This window comes from Symphalangus syndactylus, chromosome 1 (genome assembly GCF_028878055.3).
Source record: "Symphalangus syndactylus isolate Jambi chromosome 1, NHGRI_mSymSyn1-v2.1_pri, whole genome shotgun sequence".
In the NCBI taxonomy this organism is placed as follows: domain Eukaryota; kingdom Metazoa; phylum Chordata; class Mammalia; order Primates; family Hylobatidae; genus Symphalangus; species Symphalangus syndactylus.
The window spans coordinates 140,783,101-140,804,290 of NC_072423.2; the positions used below are offsets into that span (position 1 = coordinate 140,783,101).

Here is a 21,190-nt window from a genome sequence, read left to right on the forward strand (position 1 = left end):
GGCCTGAGGGTACTGCAGGAGGCTAGGGCGTAACTCAGTCCTTACCTCAACCACATAAGACAGACATTCCCAAAGCGGTCATTTATAGACCTCCCCCCAGGAATGCATTCCTTTCCCAGGGTATTAATATTAATATTCCTTGCTAGGAAAAGAATTTAGCGATATCTCTCCTACTTGCACATCCATTTATAGGATCTCTGCAAGATGAAAAATATGGCTCTTTTTGCCCAACCCCACAGGCAGTCAGACCATATGGTTGTCTTCCCTTGTTCCCTAAAAATCGCTGTTATTCTGTTCTTTTTCAAGGTGCACTCATTTCATATTGTTCAAACACACATTTTACAATCAATTTTTACAGTTAACACAATTATCATAGTGGTCCTGAGGTGACATACATCCTCAGCTTATGAAAGATAACAGGATTAAGAGATCAAAGTAAAGACCGGCATAAGAAATTATAAAAGTATTATTTGGGAACTGAAAAATGACCATGAAATATTCACAATTTATGTTCCTCTGCCGTGGCTCTAGCCAGTCCCTCCATTCAGGGTCCCTGACTTCCCACAACAAATGTATACATGGACAGATGGATGATTGATTAAATAAGCACATTAGAATTGAATTTTTCAAAACTGCACAGTATATTATTTAATTTCCAAGTTGAATTCTAGAGAAGTTTCATATGCAGAAACCTCCATACCCAATATGAACAACCTATTTGAAGAAAGAATTTTAATCAGCTTAAAATAAAGAGACACAAATTTAAAAGAATTTCTGAAGAAAAGTGAAAGATAAGAATCAAGTCAGGTGGGAGAGAGAGAGAACGTTAAACTCAGAAAAATAAAAGCAATGAAAAAGAATGTGATGCGATGAATCACAAAACTTTAGCTCAAGTTCTTACATCCAAGACAAGAAAAAAAGAAAAAGAAAACAAGTGGTTGTCAAATTAGTGCTCTCTAATAAAACAAAGCAGACCATAATATGAGATTATAAGAAAACTTTATCATGTAGAAACTTATGATATTTGAGTCAATAATAGGCCGAGTGTGGTGGCTCACACCTGTAATTCCAGCACTTTGGGAGGCTGAGGTGGGTGGATAGCTTGAACTAGGAGCTCGAGACCAGCCTGGCCAACATGGTGAAACCCTGTCTCTACTAAATATACAAAAATTAGCCAACGTGGTGGTACACACTTGTAAAAAAAAGAGGACCAAAAGAAAGTCCTCTTTTTTTTTTTTTTTTTTTTTTTTTTTTTTTTTTTTTTGCCAGGAACACTATGTTGAGGAGAGAGTTCTCAAAATTAAAAACAGAATAGGAAGTAATAAAAAATTCAGTGGAAGATAAAGCTGAAGAAATATCCCAAAATGTAGAACAAAATGATAAAGAGTTGAAAAAAAAAAAGTGCAACAAAATTGGAGGACTAGTCCAGGGGTTCCCATACCTTAAAAACAAGATTTCCAGAAAGAAAAGAAAAAACAAAGCAGAGGTCGTTCTGGCAGTTTTTCAAGAACTATTTCAAGGAAATGTCTCAGAACTGAAAATTTCCAATTAAAAGGCCCCACAAAATATCCAACATAATGGATTAAAACATCATTACCAACCCACATTATTGTAAAATTTTGAAAAATTTGGAGAAAAAAATTGGGAGGGGAAAAATCTACAAGCTTGTAGAAAGACAAAAACAAGTTTCATATAAAATATCAACTATCAGCCAGGCACGGTGGCTCACAACTGTAATCCCAGCACTTTGGGAGGCTGAGGCAGGCAGATCACTTGAGGCCAGGACTTAAAGAGTGGCCTGGCCAATGTGGTGGAAACTCCTCTCTACTAAACATACAAAAATTAGCTGGGCATGATGGTGGGTGCCTGTAATCCCAGCTATTCAGGAGGCTGAGGCATGAGAATTGCTTGAGCCAGGGAGGTGGAGGTTGCTGAGATCACACCACTGCACTCCAGCCTGGGTGGCAGAGCAAGACTGTCTCAAAAAAAAAAAAAAAAAAAACTCAATAACAGACATCACTAAGCAATGTCATTTTTTATGTATTTCATTATAGGTTTTTAAGTATACATCAGGAGACTTTAAATGTTATATAAATTATAAGTGTGTAATGCATTCATTAAATAAAGCTAGAGTGGGTTCTGCCAGTAGGATACTAAAGTCAGTGAGACAAACCCAATGCTTCATATATAGAATTTATAAAATAACAAACAAAGCTTGTTTCATGACTCATAGAACCCTTGTGAGGAGAGCAGAAATCACCTGGTGACCATCAAACACCATCTGGAGGCAAAACTTCTTATCTGAGGAATTTAGAAGGGAACAAAGACCACCTGGTCACATCTGGTTCCAGGTCTCTTTCAACTTTTATACGTAAGTAAAATTTCTATACTTCTCTGGAATGTCATGCTAAAACTCATTTTAAAATCCTAAGCTCCTGCCTTAAGGTCCATAAATACCCCTAAGGAAAATCCACCACGGTGCTCAGTCCTCTCACTGAAGCGCTCCACTGTACCCTTTTGCATTGTTCCTCCTTTCTAATAAACTTCCCTTTTTCAAACCTGTACTGTTGTTGTTAAACTCTTTACAACCTGCGAGTTGACCACTTCCTGGTGCTGAGGCTCTCACACCTCCCTTGGCATCTTGGAAATATCAAGGCAAAAAAAAAAAAAAAAGAGGCCAGGGAGTAGGTTTTGGAGGACATTGATGAGCAGATTGCTCTGAAGAGAGCCAGCCAGCTTGGGATGACTTGATCTTGTCAATAAGACTCAGCAGAACAGGAGAAGACTCAGCAGAAAGTCACTGGGAATTTACCTCTGGAAGCCGAGACTTGGGAAAGAAGATGCAAGTGACTAACAGGAACAGAGATTAAGCCACTAGAAAGAATGACACCTTTGAAAAAAAAAAAAAAGAAAAAGTTGCAACTGCGTTTTAAATCAGGAAGTCTTTTAGGTTGGCGCACTGATGTGTCTCATCTTAAGAGTGCTTTGGGCCAGGCGCGGTGGCTCACGCTTGTAATCCCAGCACTTTGGGAGGCCAAGGCGGGCGGATCACGAGGTCAGGAGATCGAGACCATGGTGAAACCCCGTCTCTACTAAAAATACAAAAAATTAGCCGGGCGTGGTGGCGGGTGCCTGTAATCCCAGCTACTTGGAGAGGCTGAGGCAGGAGAATGGCGTGAACCCAGGAGGCGGAGCTTGCAGTGAGCCGAGATTGCGCCACTGCACTCCAGCCTGGGCGACAGAGCGAGACTCCGTCTCAAAAAAAAAAAAAAAAAAAAAAAGAGTGCTTTGGAAAGGGGACAAATAGGATACTTTAAAATCCAGAAGTTTATTTTTATTTCCTTTTTTTATAACAATTTTTAAAATGTGACTATCTAAACATGGAAAAAAAAACTCCTCCCAATATTCCCTTCAAAAACTTTTCAAGCTTCAAAGACACTTGCTTTATACCCAACAGACTTGATCTTTACACTTTGAGAAGGGTTACTGTATTCAGTTCACTCCGGGGTATGAAAAGCAATTCCTCACACTTTATCAGCTTTTGACAATAGGCACTTATGGGCCTGAGGGATCTAAAATAGATTAATGAGGCACTAAAGTACTTTAATGAATAATGGAGCGTTTTAAAATTTATTTTGTTTTTTAATTCATTTAACTGCAATCAATTTAACAGTTGAAACACTCCCTCCTGAATATATTAAAAGGCATATTATATGGAGGTTTTATTAATTTATTATGTTTCAATTCATTTATCATTTATTCATTTTATTAATTCATTGAATTGAGCTTCACCATACAAATATTGTAGAAATCAATGATTTTATTGGGTTTTATGTTCAGCAAAACAAGTTTTCAGCATATTAACCAGGGAATTTGGAATCTGTGAGCAGAAACACCATTGGCATAATGCAAAAATATAGTTATCATTTCAAAGAGCATAGGATAACTAGAGTCCACTGAAGAATTTTGATTCTATCTCCCTTAAAAGGTAGACTTTTTAAAATAATCAGATTGTTTGCAGGCATTCTACATCCTTCTCCTTTTGTTGACTTACTCATCTATTTGTAACATTCCCTTCCCTCTCTCAGAAACACACTCTTTTTAAGTGCACCCCCTACCCTCCTTTCACTGATAAAAATAACAAAGATCCTAAAGAACTGAGTCACACCACCGTCCCTTATGTTCCCATCTATACTAATAAAGAGTGATGGTGGGATTTGGGGTATTTGTACCCATCATAAAGAAATTTGTAAATAATATTTGGCAGACTAGGTGGGGGAAGATGTTTTTCCCATGTGATAAAGTTTTGGCTGTCATGTATATGGAAGGTTGTTCTTACTGTTAGAATGACTTAAGTCTTTTTGCAAAACATTTTTCTTTTCAGAGGGTTAGAAATTTATCTGTGAGATTTAACCAGAAACTATCTTGTCATTTGGGTAAACAGAACCAAGCCTGTTTGGAAAACAGTCCTTTAAGAAAAGCTTGTTTCCTTGCTCAAGGAAACATAGTAGATCAACTCTGGGTCATTCTTGCAGCTGAACCATTTCTAAACTTAACATATCAATTATTTAATTACTGTGCTGTGGTATTAATTCCCATGGCCTACCTTTTTTTCCTTGCCTTGCACAGTGCCTTACACATTTTTCAATAAATTTTAGTCATGTGTATGGATGAATAAAACAATATCAAGTTCCTAGGTGCCCCATTCTTATCTAGAGTCCCTGCTTCATGCTACAATCCCTCAGAAATTGGATTATCTGCTCATCCCTGAGTTTCTAATACCTAGTACTTGTCTGAAGGCACCATCTGAATGGCTCCTATTACTTAAAGCTCAGATTATTTTCTACGCTGCCCTGTATTGATATTCTTCATCTTAGAATCTTATTCAGATTTTAGAGAATCCTTTTCATGTCTCTCAAGATCTCTTCTCCAAAATTTAATCTCATGACTTGAAATGCAGCTTTGGGTACATCTGTCATGAGACCAATTCCTAGAATGACTGACCCTGAGCCATAATGTTATGTTCAAACCTGTAGATTCTGCTTTCTCTACCAGGTCCCTTTACTGAGTCCCTGCCTGCCCTCTCCCCACATAACTATCATGATCTGATGTCTGATTCAAACAGGCTGTTCTTTACTCACTTTGAACAGAAGGACAAAAAGGAGATTGCAAATAGAATGGTTTATACAACCACCTTTAGCAATACATTGGAGTGAATTCACTAACATAAAACACTCAGGTTTAAGGGAAAAGAAATCTTCTAGATCATGCCAATTTTCTGCTATCTCATCTCCATATCAGGCTATTATCAGAAAAAATTGCATTTATTCATTCAAAAATATTTATAGAGTTTCTAGCATGTGTAAGATTCCCTGGTAGATTTGGAAGGTGTTTTGCTGAACAGGACAGACATGGATCCAGTCCTTATGTGGTTCACAGTTGGCCCATTTCTCATGGATTGTTCTCACTACGAATTCATAATTTCTAGGATAAATGAGTTTTTGGCTCTATCTTACCATCCTGTGTGTTTGCGGACAGTTTTCTCTCACATGCTGCTGCACTGTGCTTATTTTCTTTTTTTTTTCTGAGACGGAGTTTCGCTCTTTCGCCCAGTCTGGAGTGCAGTGGCCCGATCTCGGCTCACTGCAACCTCTGCCTTCCGTTTTCAAGCGATTCTCCTGCCTCAGCCTCCTGAGTAGCTGGGAATACAGGCACCCGCCACCACGCCTGACTAATTGTTGGGGTTTTTTGTTTTGTTTTGTTTGAGACAGAATCTTGCTCTGTTACCCAGGCTGGAGTGCAGTGGCATGATCCTGACTCACTGCAACCTCCGCCTCCTGAGTTCAAGCGATTCTCCTGCCTCAGCCTCCCAAGTAGCTGGGACTACAGGTGCATGCCACCATCCCCCTGGCTAATTTTTGTATTTTTACTAGAGACAGGGTTTCACTGTGTTAGCCAGGATGGTCTTCATCTCCTGACCTCGCGATACGCCCACCTCACCCTCCCAAAGTGCTGGGATTAAAGGCATGGGCACTGTGCCTGGCGTAATTTTTGTATTTTTAGTAGAGACGGAGTTTCACCACGTTAGCCAGTCTAGTGTGGAACTCCTGACCTCATGATCTGCCCGCCTCAGCCTCCCAAAGTGCTGGGATTACAGGCGTGAGCCACCGCGCCCAGCCCACAGTGACCTTTTAAAAACACCTTCACTCACTGCAAGTTCTTCCTTCTCCACCACACTCCTTCCTCTTAAGCCATGGCATCATCTCCTATTTTACAGAAAAAAAAGAGGCATCATCACTCAGGAATTTATTCAAATATTATCTCACTTCCCAATTACAACATATGGGCAAATTTGCTTCTTTTGTCCTGTTAAACTAGAAGAGGTGTCTTTCCCTGCCTCTGAGATCAATCTGATACCACTGCCTGGCTTCCTCAGAAATCTCTATTCAACTATATTCATGCCCCTTTCCTGTGCCCTTGACTATTCTATTTCCATAGATTCCTTCCTGTTTAAACAGGCTGCAGTCGTTTTCAAGTAAAAGAAAACCCTCACTTAGATAAAAACTAAAAGTAATAACCATCTCTGTTATACCTTTTTTTTCCTCTTCCCTTCAAAGTCAAACTTTTTGAAAAATGTGTCTCATGTATGGTTTCTGCATTGGCATCCTCATCTTCCAGTCAGTCTCCCCCTTCCATCATCTCACACATTTCTCTACTGACTGTAGTGTCACAAAAGTGTGTCCAGAATTGGTTCCTTCCAGTGGGTTCTTGATCTCGCGGACCTCACGAATGAAGCCACGGACCCTCATGGTGAGTGTTACAGTTCTTAAAGATGGTGTGTCTGGAGTTTGTTCCTTCAGATGTTCAGATGTGTCCAGAGTTTCTTCCTTCTGGTGGATTCGTGGTCTCGCTGACTTCAGGAGTGAAGCCACAGACCTTCGCAGTGAGTGTTACATCTCTTAAAGGTGGCGTGTCTGGAGTTGTTAGTTCCTCCCGGTGGGTTCTTTGTCTCACTGACTTCAGGAATGAAGCCGCAGACCTTCGCAGTGAGTGTTACAGCTCATAAAGGTAATGCGGACCCAAAGAGTGAGCAGCAGCAAGATTTGTGAAGAGCAAAGGAATAAAGCTTCCCACAGGGTGGAATGGGACCCTAGCAGGTTGCCACTGCTGGCTCAGGTGGCCAGCTTTTATTCCCTTATTTGGCCCTGCCCACATCTTGCTGATTGGTCCATTTTACAGAGTGCTTGCTAATTGACCCATTTTACACAGTGCTGATTGGTGCGTTTTTACAGAGTGCTGATTGGTGTGTTTACAATCCTTTAGCTAGACACAGAGCGCTAATTGGTGCATTTACAATCCTTTAGCTAGACACGAAAGTTCTCCAAGTGCCCACCCAACCCAGAAGCCCAGCCAGCTTCACCTCTCAATCCTCCCTCTAAACAGGACACCCTAACTGCTGTTGGGAATTGGGTGATGACAGCTCTAGCTACTTCCTGGGGGATAGGGGCTATGAAGGGGCCCCGCAGTTCTAGTATCCTCCAGAGGGGAACTCGTTATGCCACTGAAAGGGCCAGTGGGTTGGTCCAAGGGTCCTTGGTAGAAGTTGTTAGTTGAGCTCATTTGGGGTTCCATTTGTAAGACCATCTGTAGCTTGATGGCATCAATCCTAGAGGAAACAAACTTGAAAGGAGGTTAAAAATACAGGGCCCAAAGGCAAATAAAAGCAAGATGGCTGTCACAGGACCTAGGAAGGTGAGAAGCCATGTTGTCCAACCCCAGACATTGGTGTAAGAGTTTGAAAGGCATTATCTGATTTCAGAAGCCTGTTCCTGTAAATGCCAGGCAGCATCTCATACTATCCCTGACTGGTTAGTGTAAAAACAACACTCTTCCCCTAACAAGGTGAAGAATCCTCCTTTCTCAGCAGTGAGGAGGTCTAGGCCTTGGTGGTTTTGGAGAGTCACTGCTGCCAAAGAGTCTATTTGGGATTGTAGAGTAAGGATAGGGTTCTTTATTTCTTGCAAACTGTCTGAGAAATCCTTTGAGAGTGTGTGGTAGTAGGATAACGAAGTAGATAAACTGGCTATTCCGGTTCCTGTAGCAGTAGCCATTCCTAACCCTATAAGTAGGGGTATTAGTTGTATGGCCCTGCACTGATGGACTTGAGCTTTGAGGGGCACTGATAGGGTCTCATTTCCATAAGATTAGAAGTTAGGATAATACATTTTACACTGTTAACTTTTAGCAAACTTTACTTTTGTTGAAAACCTTGGGCCAGGCGCGGTGGCTCACGCCTGTAATCCCAGCACTTTGGGAGGCCGAGGCGGGCGGATCACGAGGTCAGGAGATCGAGACCATCCTGGCTAACACGGTGAAACCCCGTCTCTACTAAAAATACAAAAAATTAGCCGGGCGAGGTGGCAGGCGCCTGTAGTCCCAGCTACTCGGGAGGCTGAGGCAGGAGAATGGCGTGAACCCCGGGGGGCAGAGCCTGCAGTGAGCCGAGAACGCGCCACTGCACTCCAGCCTGGGTGAAAGAGCGAGACTCCGTCTCAAAAAAAAAAAAAAAAAAAAACCTTGTAGGTTTAGGATTTTAATTTTTCTTTGCTATTAATAAAACCTCTTTCAGTCCATATTAACTAAGAATTGGTATAGATGGCTCCTTCATGATTCTGAAAGTACTTTATGGTTTGGCTGAGTGCAAACAGCTTGCATGTTTGAACAGACCAGTTTTTAGACAATTTTCCTAACTCTGCCTCTACAAGAGTTTCCTTGTCAGTTACTGAATACCCATTGTGTCTTTTTTCTTTAATCGCCTGGGAGGAACCATCTATCCTCCAGTCCTGAAGGGAGTTCCTCCTAGGTCTGGCCTGAACTTTGCATGGTAATTAGTTAAGATTTAGATCCCCTGTTTGGAAACCTGCAGGGTTAAGGATTTTTGATAGGAAGGCTATGGGTTGTCAGAGGCCTCAGTGCTTTCGGGCTACACCCTTGTTTAAACTGACAACAAGGTGGTATTGGAGTGTTATAGGGTTACAGAAAAGATCTTCAATTATCAATTATAGGTTTTAACTTTATCCTGGCTTTTAAAGGAATAGGGTACACTGTTTTTTCTTTATTACTTCCATCTCTCTTTCTTTTTGACTTCTTCATCTCTCTCTTTCTGACTCCCTGTCTGCCTCTTCCTCTCTGACTTTCTATGTCTCCCTTTCTAACTCCCTCTTTATCTCTGTCTCTTCCTCTCTCTTTCTCTGACTTCCTGTCTCTTTCTCTCTCCTTTCTGCTGGTCTTTCCCTGCCTCTGCCAGCTGCTTATGCTGCTGTTCTCCCCTCTCCTTCCCCGTTTGATGGCTTCGGCAATGTAAGACTGCCACCTCCTTGGGTTTTTGCACTGCGTGCAATAACTCCATAATTTCCTTGTGGTATTTAATGTGGGTTCCCCCAGAGGTTAGGAACTCTCTTTCTTTCCATATGGCAGCATGGGCACGTAGGATTAGATAAGCACACTTGCTATCTGTATACACATTTACTCTTTTTCCCTTTCCCAGTTCTAAGGCTCAGGTAAGTGCCACTAGTTCTGCTAACTGGGCCCTGGTCCCTGGGGGAAGAGGCTTACTTTCAAGTACTGTTACTATGGCATAACCTGCCCTTTATATCCCATTCTCCACAAATGAACTTCCATCAGTATATAGGTTATGGTCAGGATTAGCTAAGGGGACTTGTAAGAGATCATCTTGGGCAGCATAAGTCTGGACTATAATTTGTTGGCAGTCAAGCTCGATTGGTTCCCCATCCTCTGGGAGAAAAGTGGCAGGGTTGAGGCCTGCACACGTATGTATTTGAAGCACTGGTCCCTCAAGAAGTAGCAACTGGTATCAAAGCAGGCGGTTGTCTGATAACCATAAACTTCCTTTGGCACACAGTATGCCATTTACATCATGAGTAGTCCAGACAGTGAGATATTTTCCTTGTATTATTTTGATAGCCTCTGATACTAAGACAGACACCGCCATAACTACCCATAAACAGTGAGGCCAGCCTTTGGTACAACATCAATTTCCTTACTTAGGTATGCCACTAGTTGTGGGGTTGTTCCACGAGTCTGAGTAAGGACCCTAAGAGCTATTCCTGCTCTCTCTGTGACATATAAAGAAAAGTTTGGTGCTGTGTGAAGGCTTAAGGCTGGAGCTTGAGTTTGTTCCTTCCAATGCCCAGACTTCATGGTTGATTCCCTCCTCAAGAAGGGGACAACAAATTGGTAACTTGTTCCCCCTATTCATGTAGATAATAGCTCCAGCTTTGGCTAATATATCCCTCCCTAATAAGGGTGTGGGACTTTCAGGCATAACAAGAAAGGCATGTGTAAAGAACAAAGTCCCCAGTTACAACTGAGGAGGTGGGAGAAATACCTGGTTACAGGCTCTCCCAGGATTCCTCGGATGGTAACCGACCTTGAGGACAGTCGTCCAGGACAGGAGATTAACACTGAGAAGGCCACACCAGTGTCCAGGAGGAAGTCAATTTCCTGGCCCTCAATGGTTAAATGTACCTGGGGCTCAGTGAGGGTGATGACATGAGCTGGCACTTGCCCTGGGCATCCTCAGTCTTGTTGTTGGATCATGTGGTTGGGGGCTTCTGGCCCACAGAACCTTTGCCCTTTGGGGCAGTATGCCTTCCAGTGATTGCCTCGGCAGAGCGAACATGGGCGAGGGGGCAGCTTGTTTCGCATTGGACAATCTTTTTTAAAGTGTCCTTGAACACCACACCAATAACAAGCCCTACCAGGTGATTGGCCTGCTCCATTTTCTGTCCTCTCTGAACCACCAAGGTTTGTTTGTCTAAGGGCCGTGACTAAGGCTGTGGCCTTTCCCTGATCTCACTTTTCCTTTTTGTCCTGTTCCTCTTCTTTCCTATTATAGAATACCAAGGTTGCCAGGTTTAATAATGCCTCTGGATTTTGTTCAGGGCCCAGGGCTCACTTTTGGAGCTTTCTCTTGATATCTGCAGCTGATTGGGTAATAAACTTATCTTTTAGGATCAATCGACCCTCAAGGGAGTCAGGTGACAGGGGAGTATATTTCCTTAAGGCCTCCTGTAGCTGCTCGAAGAAGGCAGAAGGATTTTCTTCCTTTCCCTGAGTTATGGTAGACATCATTGAGTAATTCATGGGCTTTTTCCTAATTCTCCTTAGTCCTTCTAGAACACAGGTCAACAGATGTTTACGACTCCAGTCCCCACGATCTGAGCCGAGGTCCTAGTGAGGATCCATACTGGGGATGGCTTGCTGACTGGTAGGGAATTTGTCCCTTTCTTCGACTGTCATTCTATCACTTACTTGACTAACATACCAGATATCTCCAAACTCTCGGGCTGCAGCTAAAGCCTCATTCTTTTCATTAAAGGCCAGGGTTTGATCTAACAATAGCATGACATGTCTCCAGGCGAGATCGAAGGTTTGCTCTAGACCCTGTAGGACATCTACGTACTATCAGGATCATCTGAAAACTTCCACAGGTGTGCCTTGATCTGATTTAAATCAGAGACGGAGAAAGGGACATGTACCCAGGTTGGGCCAAATTCCCCTCCCCCTACAGCTTGAAGGGGACATAACTGATAGCCTGGGGGGTTTTGTGGTCCTTTCGATGTTTCTTTGCTTGTTTCCTTCTGGGCGGGGGAGACTAGAGGAGGCTTGTCATTAATAGGAAGGGGAGCTATACGGAAGCTAGGATATGGGGGTAAGCTGAGAGGTCCTCTTGTGGGATGTAAATTGCAAGCTTTCCATAGTTGTGGATTCCCCTTCAATGAAAAGAAAGCTTCAACATAAGTTATGTCACTCTATTTGCCTTCCCTCTTACAGAAAAGGTCAACCTGCAAGATAGTATTGTAATTTATACTTCCTTCAGGTGGCCAATTTTCCCCATCAGAGAGAGAATAGTGGGGCCAAGCTGTAGTGCAGAAAAAAAACGAGCCGCCTTTTTTTCAGGGTTTGCAGGTCAAATTGGTCCCAATGGCTTAGGATGCATCTCAAGGGTGAGCCTGTTGATGCCTGAGTGTTTCTCATCTGAAAGACAAAACCTCCCACAGTTTTGGTTTGTTTCTCCCCCTGCCCAAGAACCCGTAACGGTCCCTGGACCCTGCTGATCGGAATAGCTGCACTCACTGATGCAGTAGCAGAAACACTATTTTTCTTCCTAGACCACAAGGAGGACCAAGGAATGTCGGATTTAGTGGCCCTTACCGACGCATTCTTGAAAACCTGCACCCTTGCCTGTCCTCCTAGACCACAAAGAGGACCGAGAAAAATCGGATTTAGTGGCCCTTACTAATGCATTCTCGAAAATCTGTTAGAGTCCTAAGAATTCTCTTGTTAGTATTGGGACTTTACCCCTGTCTTATAAAGATGTTATGCCCCAAAAATGAAGTGGAGGGCCATACCCGGAGGGAAGGATGGGATCTCCAGAGTTGGAAGAGTGATGCCTTTTGTCGTCACTTATATGAATAGGAAGGATACAATTTCTGAGGCTCCCCATATCCTAGCTTCAGGAATAGCTTATATTAGGCCTGCTTGTATGAGGAGGGATCCTAAAATTCCAGAGAGTCCCCCCTACAATAGGGCTTTGGACAAAAATTAGGTCTTTCTGATTGGTGAGCCTGGGTGCCTAAAGAAGGGACTAGAGTCCAGAGTTTATACTAGAAATCATTCTTATAGGAGTAACTAGAAAAGCACCAGAGACAGGGAGTGGTTTTTAGAAGCGGGACTAGCCTCGGAGAAGAGAGGCCAGAGGAAGTTTGTCTGACAAGCATTAGGACCCAGGAGGCAAGGGTCAGGATAGACAGGACACATGGGTGAGTCTCGCTTGGGCGACGTAACTTTAAGAGTTCCGCACATGGCTGCAGGGTCAACCAACAACTTGTTGTCAGGACCCCGGAGCTGAATGGCTTTCCTCTCTGCCAACCCTCGGCTCAGCCCAGAAGTACAGGAAAAGCGGAAGCTGATTCCAGGCAAACCAATGCTCACAATTCCAAAGAGTCGGGGATTGTTAAAGCACCCTTTCCCAGAAAGCCTGACATCTGTGTCTTTAGTCCGGTAGCTGCGCTACTCACTTTTAACTGGCCATCAGGTGCCCAATATTTAGCCACCAAATTGTAAGGAAAAATAGGACAGAATAGCAAGCAAAAGGGGTCTGATGGTACTCACCGCTTGGCGATAGGCGATAGTCCCTTCGTGGTCGCCAAAATGTGTCCAGATTTGGCTCCTTCCAGTGGGTCCTTGGTCTTGCTGACTTCAAGAATGAAGCCGTGGACTCTCATGGTCAGTGTTACAGTTCTTAAAGATGGTGTGTCCGGAGTTTATTCCTTCAGATGTCCAGATGTGTCCGGAGTTTCTTCCTTCTGGTGGGTTCGTGGTCTCGCTGACTTCAGGAGTGAAGCCACAGACCTTTGCAGTGAATGTTACAGCTCTTAAAGGTGGCACGTCCAGAGTTGTTTGTTCCTCCCAGTAGGTTCGTGGTCTTGCTGACTTCAGGAGTGAAGCCGCAGACCTTCACAGTGAGCTCTTAAAGCTGGCGCGTCCAGTGTTGTTTGTTCCTCCTGGTGGGTTCATGGTCTCACTGACTTCAGGAGTGAAGCCGCAGACCTTTGCAGTGAGTGTTATAGCTCTTAAACATAGTGCCTTCTCAAAGAGTGAGCAGCAGCAAGATTTATTGTGAAGAGCGAAAGAAAAAGCTTCCACGGCATGGAATGGGACCTGAGCAGGTTGCCGCTGCTGGCTCAGGTGGCCAGCTTTTATTCTCTTATTTGGCCCCGCCCACATCCTGCTGATTGGTCCATTTTACAGAGCGCTGATTGGTCCATTTTAAAGAGTGCTGATTGGTCCATTTTACAGACTGCTGATTGGTTCGTTTTCACAGAGTGCTGATGGGTGTGTTTACAATTCTTTAGCTAGACACAGAGCACTGGTTGGTGCATTTACAATCCTTTAGCTAGACACAAAAGTTCTCCAAGTCCCCACCTGACCCAGAAGCCCAGCCGGCTTCACATTTCAAAAGGAATAGAACAATTGTGTTGATAAACATAGCATTTTTCCATTCTTATCTTCCTAGACCTTTCTGATGCATTTGACATCCCTGATATCTCCATCACAGTTGAAATGTTGGATTTTCCTGGAGTTATCTCTCACTTGGTTAGCTACTCTTTCCCAATCTGCAGGAAAAAGACTTCTTTAAAGGCCTGAACCTTAAACATTGTTATTCTCCAGGGTTCCATTTTCAACTCTTTCTTTCTCCACCACACATTCTTCCAGATCATGTCATTTATATATATGTAGCTTCAACTACCATCTACATACTGATAATATCACAAAGGTATATGTTGGATCCTCTATGATAAGAAGAACAAATAAGGTGCTTGTTCAGCAGCACATATACTAAAATTGTAACGATACACAGAAGATTAGCATGGCCCCTGCACAAGGAAGATACACAAATTCGTGAAGTATTCCATATTTTAAGTGTTTAGAGGGAAATTCATAGCACTATATGCCCACAGGAGAAAGCAGGAAAGATCTTAAATTGACACCCTAATATCACAATTAAAAGAACTAGAGAAGCAAGGGCAAACAAATTCAAAAGCTAACAGAAGACAAGAAGTAAGATCAGAGCAGAACTGAAGGAGATAGAGACATAAAAAACCCTTTAAAAAATCAATAACTGGTTTTGTGAAAAGATCAACAAAATAGACCACTAGCCAGACTAACAAAGAAAAGAGAGAAGAAAAAAATAAACACAATAAAAAATGATAAAGGGGATATCACCACTGATCCCACAGAAATACAAGCTACCATCAGAGAATACTATAAACACCTCTCCACAAACAAACTAGAAAATCTAGAGGAAATGGATAAATTCCTGGACAAATACACCCTCCCAAGATTAAACCAGGAAGAAGTTGAATCCCTGAATAGACCAATAACAAGTTCTGAAATTGAAGCAGTAATAGCCTACCAACCAAAAAAAGCCCAGGACCAGATGGATTCACAGCCAAATTGTACCAGAGGTACAAAGAAGAACTGGTATCTTTCCTTCTAAAACTATCCAAGGACTCCTCCCTAACACATTTTATGAGGCCAGCATCAGCCTGATACCAAAACCTGACAGAGACATAACAAAAAGGACAGTTTCAGGCCAATATCCCTGATGAACATCGATGCGAAAATCCTCCGTAAAATACTGGCAGAGCAAATCCAGCAGCACACCAAAAACCTTATCCACCATGATCAAGTTGGCTTCATCCCTGGGATGCAAGACTGGTTCATCATATGCAAATCAATAAATGTAATCCATCACATAAACACAACCAATGATGAAAATCACATTGTTATCTCAATAGATACAGAAAAGGCCTTTGATAAAACTCAATACCCTTCATGCTAAAAATTCTCATTAAACTAGGCATTGATGGAATGTGTCTCAAAATATTAAGAGCTATTTATGACAAACCTACAGCCAATATCATACTGAATGGGCAAAAGCTGGACGCATTCCCTTTGAAAACCGGCACAAGACAAGGATGCCCTCTCTCTCCACTCCTACTCAACATAGTATTGGAAGTTCTGGCCAGGGCAATCAGGAAAGGAAAAGAAATACAGTGTATTCAAATAGCAAGAGAGTAAGTCAAATTGTCTCTGTTTGCAGATGACATGATTGTATATTAGAAAATCCTATCGTCTAAGCCCAAATCTCCTTAAGTTGATAAGCAACTTCAGCAAAGTCTCAGGATACAAAATCAACGTGCAAAAATCATAAGCATTCCTATACACCAATAACAGACAAACAGAGAGCCAAATCATGAGTGAACTCCCATTCACAATTGCTACAAAGAGAATAAAATACCTAGGAATACAACTTACAAGGGATGTGAAGGACCTCTTCAAGGAGAACTACAAACCACTGCTCAAGGAAATCAGAGAGGACACAAATGGAAAAACATTCCATGCTCATGGATAGGAAGAATCAATATTGTGAAAATAGCCATATTGCCCAAAGTAATTTATAGATTCAATGCTATCCCCATCAAGCTATGACTAACTCTCTTCACAGGATTAGAAAAAAACTACTTTAAATTTCATATGAAACAAAAAAAAAGAGCACATATATGCAAGACAATCCTAAGCAAAAAGAACAAAGCTGGAGGTATCATGCTACCTGACTTCAAACTATACTACAAGGCTACAGTAACTAAAACAGCATGGTACTGGTACCAAAACAGATATATAGACCAATGGAACAGAACAGAGGCCTCAGAAATAACACCACACATCTACAACCATCTGATCTTTGACAAACCTGACAAAAACAAGCAATGGGGAAAAGGATTTCCTGTTTAATAAGTGGTGTTGGGAAACTGGCTAGCCATATAGAGAAAACTGAAAGTAGACCTCTTCCTTACACTTTAAACAAAAATTAACTTAAGATGGATTAAATATTTAAATGTAACACCTGAAACCATAAAAATCCTAGAAGACAATGTAGGCAATACCATTCAGGACATAGGCATGGGTAAAGACTTCATGACTAAAACACCAAAATCAATGGCAACAAAAGCCAAACTAGGCAAATGAGATATAATTAAACTAAAGAGCTTCTGTACAGCAAAAGAAACTACCACCAGAGAGAACAGGCAATCTACAGAATGAGAGAAAATTTTTACAATCTATCCATCTGACAAAGGGCTAATATCCAGAATCTACAAAGAACATAAACAAATTAACAAGAAAAACAAACAACCCCATGAAAAAGTGGGCAAAGGATATGAACAGACACTTCTCAAAAGAAGACAGTTATGCGGCCAACAAACATGAGAAAAAGCTCATCATCACTGGTCATTAGAGAAATGCAAATCAAAACCACAATGAGATACCATCTCATGCTAGTTAGAATGGCCATCATTAAAAAGTCAGGAAACGACAGATGTTGGAGAGGATGTGGAAAAATAGAAATGCTTTTACACTGTTGGTGGGAGCGTAAATTAGTTCAACCATTGTGGAAGACAGTGTGGCGATTCCTCAAGGACCTAGAACTAGAAATACCATTTGACCCAGCAATCCCATTACTGGGTATATACCCAAGGGATTATAAATCATTCTACTATAAAGACGCATGCACACATATGTTTCTTGACACACTATTCACAATATCAAAGACTTGGAACCAACCCAAATGCCCACCAATGATAGACTGGATTAAGAAAATGTGGCATGTATACACTATGGAATACTATGCAGCCATTAAAAGGGATGAGTTCATGTCCTTTGCAGAGACATGGATGAAGCTGGAAACCATCATTCTCAGCAAACTAACACAGGAACAGAAAACCAAACACCACACGTTCTAACTTCTAAGTGGGAGCTGAACAATGAGAACACATGGACTCAGGGAAGGGAACATCACACACCAGGGCCTGACTGGGGGTGGGGGCTTAGGGGAGGGATAGCATCAGGAGAAATACCTAATGTAGATGACGGTTCATGGGTGCAGCAAACCCCCATGGCACAGGTATACCTGTAAAACAAATCTGCACATTCTGCACATGTATCCCAGAACTTAAAGTATAATAATAAAAAAAGAAGAACAAATTAGGTAAATCACACACATCAACAAGCAGAAAAATAGTTATTCTATGATAACAAGGAAGCATAGACAATGACTCTGTTTAATAGATAAGTGAATGGCTACAACCTCACCTAATCTCTAAGTGGAAGTGGAAAAATATTTTAATCTTCCAATTCCTGCCCACCCCTATCTGTTGGAATCCAAACAGTCTTTGTGATTCAAATTGAAGTAGGTCCTTATTAAAATACTCTAAAGCAATGTCTGGAAACTTCATATTTTTTCATAGCCTTTTGATCAATAATCTCACTTTTAGAATTCTATCATAAGATACAGAGAAGTGGTCAATAATCATCAAACTGATGCAGGATATTTTCTTGACCCCTTCATGGGACTTGCAACAGGGGTGCCTCGTTTACTCAGCCTCCCTCGCAGGAGGGACCATGTGAGCGAATGAGTGCAGGAACAGACCAGCCACTTTGGTGCTGGTAGGAGCAAATCCACTCACTTGGGTCTGCTGTGTTCCACCCCTTGCAGGAAGGAGCACACACATGAGCGAGTGCAGGACCCAGCTGCTTTAGCAAAGGAGCGAACTCCATGGAGTCTCCACAGCAGCATCTGTTTGGGGGTGCCTGTGACCCCAAAGCCCCAGAGGGCATATTACAATGCTCTCTTAGCTCAGCTATCTGCAGACAACAGTGTGTTATCAGTTCAGTGAGCCCTTTCCCTTGTTGTGTGAGGCAGCTGCCCTCTGGCAGTGAGGGCAAAGGGCCAGCATGATAACAGGTACCCATACCTGGTGTGTCCTGAATTCTCGTCCAGCGCCCAAGAGGAATGAAGTCACGTGGATGAATTGAAAGACAGTGAATGTGGAGAATTTTGAGTGAGTAAAGCAGCTGTCAGTGGAGAGGAGAGCTGGAAAGGAGACAGGAAGGAAAGGTTGCTCTCCCCTGAAGTCAAACCGCCTCTCTGCCTTTCTCTTCTGAAGTCAAGTTGCCTCATCCAGCCACCATCTCTGAAGCCAAAGTCACCTCTCCCCAACGTCTAGCTGCTTCTCCCTGATATCAAGCCACTTCTCCTCTCTGCCTGCTGAGTTTGGGGTCTTTATAGGCACAGGATGCGGGTGGGGCAGGACATAGGAATTTTTGGAAAAGGCAACATTCCATTGGTAAAAAAAATATTATTCAGAAAGAACAAATCAGGAGAGAGCAGGCACACAGGAATGGAAGTTCTCACTTTGGGCCACAGGTTTCAGACTTTTTGGCTCGAAGGTGGAGTCTTGCCAGGGACCTGCCCCTGTCTGACTCAAATTTATCTGCCTCCTGTTGCTATCAAAACTGGGATGTTTATCAGAAAATTATAAACTGCCTAAATACGGGTATGACTATACAACAGAATATTCTGCAGACATTTAAAATTCATATCAGAGGAAAAGTTATACATGAAAAGGAAGGAACGAAAGGATCTACCCTCAGAATAAAAATTTTCCATTCCTGAATCTACACAAAAGATAATTACACATACATACACACACACAAATCCAAAAATTATTTTTGCAACACTAACATGAATATAGAATCTTCCAAGGTGATTATTCTGAAAATAACACTTCCATGTAAGATCTTAAGATATATAGTGATGGCTAGTATAATAAATAGTTGAAAGATTGTTTAAATGAAATTATTCTAAGATTTGGGAATTTTCCACTAAAATTAGAGCCATATAGATTGTGGGAGCTTTTGAGAAATTACGAGCCATCACAGATTCAGGATAAACTTAGCTTGAGGAAGGTCAAGATGCACAGGTCTTTCCCTGGTTAACTTTAGCATCATTAAACATATAAAAAGAATGAGGGAATTCAAATTCCTTTCACCTTTAGACACTGTTATAGCAACATCTGGTTTAAAGGCCTTCTTATAGCATCTACACTGCATTCAAATGATTTTGTATATTGAAGAGAGGAGAATAACAAGTAAAAGTATACTAGGAAATGTATTTGACTCTACAATATTCAGCAATACAATTGTACAGAAACATCCACTGCATGTTTTTAATTCTGCCCATAACTTGCCTGCTCACAGATATCCCTGGAACTCTGTGACAACAATTTGTCAACTGTCACTTTTCTAGAATTCTGTTCATTGCTGCCGCAGTGTCATACACTTTAAAAAAGCCTGATTTATATTTTTCTTGTTTTGACCACAGTTGAATAATACTTCAAATAAGCATATTATAAAGCCCTTCATAGAGGAAATTTTTTAAAAATAGCATTTGGTCTTTACCTAAAATTGCAATCAATCACACCTTTAAAAATGGATCTATATTTGAGTGTAATTTTTATTATTTAAGTGTAATTTTGATGATTTTAGCCTGTTGGACCTTACAGAATTTAAAACATATGAGGCATACAACTTTCCCTGTAAAAATATGCCATCTGTTTTGTTCTATACATCAATTGTCCACTTAAAATGTTTAAGCACATATAGATAATTATTTTTTAAATGATTTTTACATAAAATTATGAAAATAAACTATGTTAAGATAAAAGATCAATGTAAAAGTCACAAAATGCTATGTACTTTGCTAGTTGGAACCTATATATAATACCAAAAAATTACCAAATCAAAATTTAAAACAGAAATAACTAGCATGCATTCTAGAGAATTCAATGGAATAAAAACATCAGGGAAGATGGGGGTGTGGGAGAACCTTTTTGGGAATAATTACAACAATTAGGTAACTTTTCTATTATTAGACAATTAGATAACTTTTCTATTATTCAGTCGAGCCAGTGACATTAAAAATTAAAATATTTTCTCATGATTATTGATCATGTCTATGTTTTACAGAACATAAGCACTGAGTATAAACAGGCATTTTTTTTTAAAGAAACAGGCTTGATTACACTGAACTAAACATATAGATTGATATTGTTAACAAAAGCTGTCTGAAAATTATGGCTGAGATGTCTGGAATCTTAATTAAAATTCCAGAAAACCTGGAAAAGCTAAGAAATGAAAGGAAAAAATAAATAATTGCATTTTCTGGCTAGCTCCCAAATACCAGCTTTCTTCATATGAGAATATGAGAGACACACAAGATATACTAGGTAACATGTTACTGAAACTTGAATAAGTAGTTTGCCTGAGTTCTTAAAGGTAAGGTCCCCCTGTAAGATGTATTTTCTGCTCACTCTATTTGCCCTGGTGGATCCTTTCACCACCCTGCACACACCCTTGGTCACTCTCTTCATACCACTTAACAAGAGAAGAAAAAGATCTAGCTACAAATATACATGGCATACTTACCTCTGTTTTTTAGTTTCCATAGTCTGATTTTTCTTTTTATTCTAAATTTCTACTTTTCTTTCTGTTTCTGACTTTCTGTAATCAAAATCTCACTCTTTTATCTTGGAGAGCTGAAATGTCTGCACCATTTGTTGATCGTGTCTGAGAACTATTTCTTAATAAATTATACTGAAACGGTTTACATTGATAGATGAATGCCCAGACTTATTTCCCTTGTGATCTATTGATTCTACAGGTTGTGGCATTAAAATTAGGGAAATAGAATCCTAAGACCTCA

General features: G+C 41.2%; 1 long non-coding RNA gene and 1 other non-coding gene across 7 annotated transcripts in view; one reads left to right on the forward strand and one right to left on the reverse strand.

Moving 5' to 3' along the window:
* The window catches only part of LOC129486335 (uncharacterized), a 106,250-nt gene that overhangs the window by 8,527 nt on the left and 76,533 nt on the right, over positions 1–21,190 (reverse strand). For 2 of the 6 annotated variants that reach the window (XR_010120355.1, XR_010120352.1), the window contains exons 6-8: positions 13,198–14,201; positions 6,593–7,666; positions 6,212–6,266 (exon numbers count right to left, since the gene is read on the reverse strand). The exons of 2 other annotated variants lie outside the window; for them this stretch is intronic. This is a non-coding gene — a long non-coding RNA (uncharacterized lncRNA). Of the gene's footprint in view, positions 1–6,211; positions 6,267–6,592; positions 7,667–13,197; positions 14,202–18,401; positions 18,521–21,190 lie in introns of all 6 variants that reach the window. 2 more of the 6 variants (XR_010120356.1, XR_010120354.1) reach the window with 2 other exon arrangements.
* On the forward strand, positions 14,402–14,507 carry LOC129461138 (U6 spliceosomal RNA). The gene has a single exon (XR_008650400.1). It is a non-coding gene; the product is annotated as a U6 spliceosomal RNA (small nuclear RNA).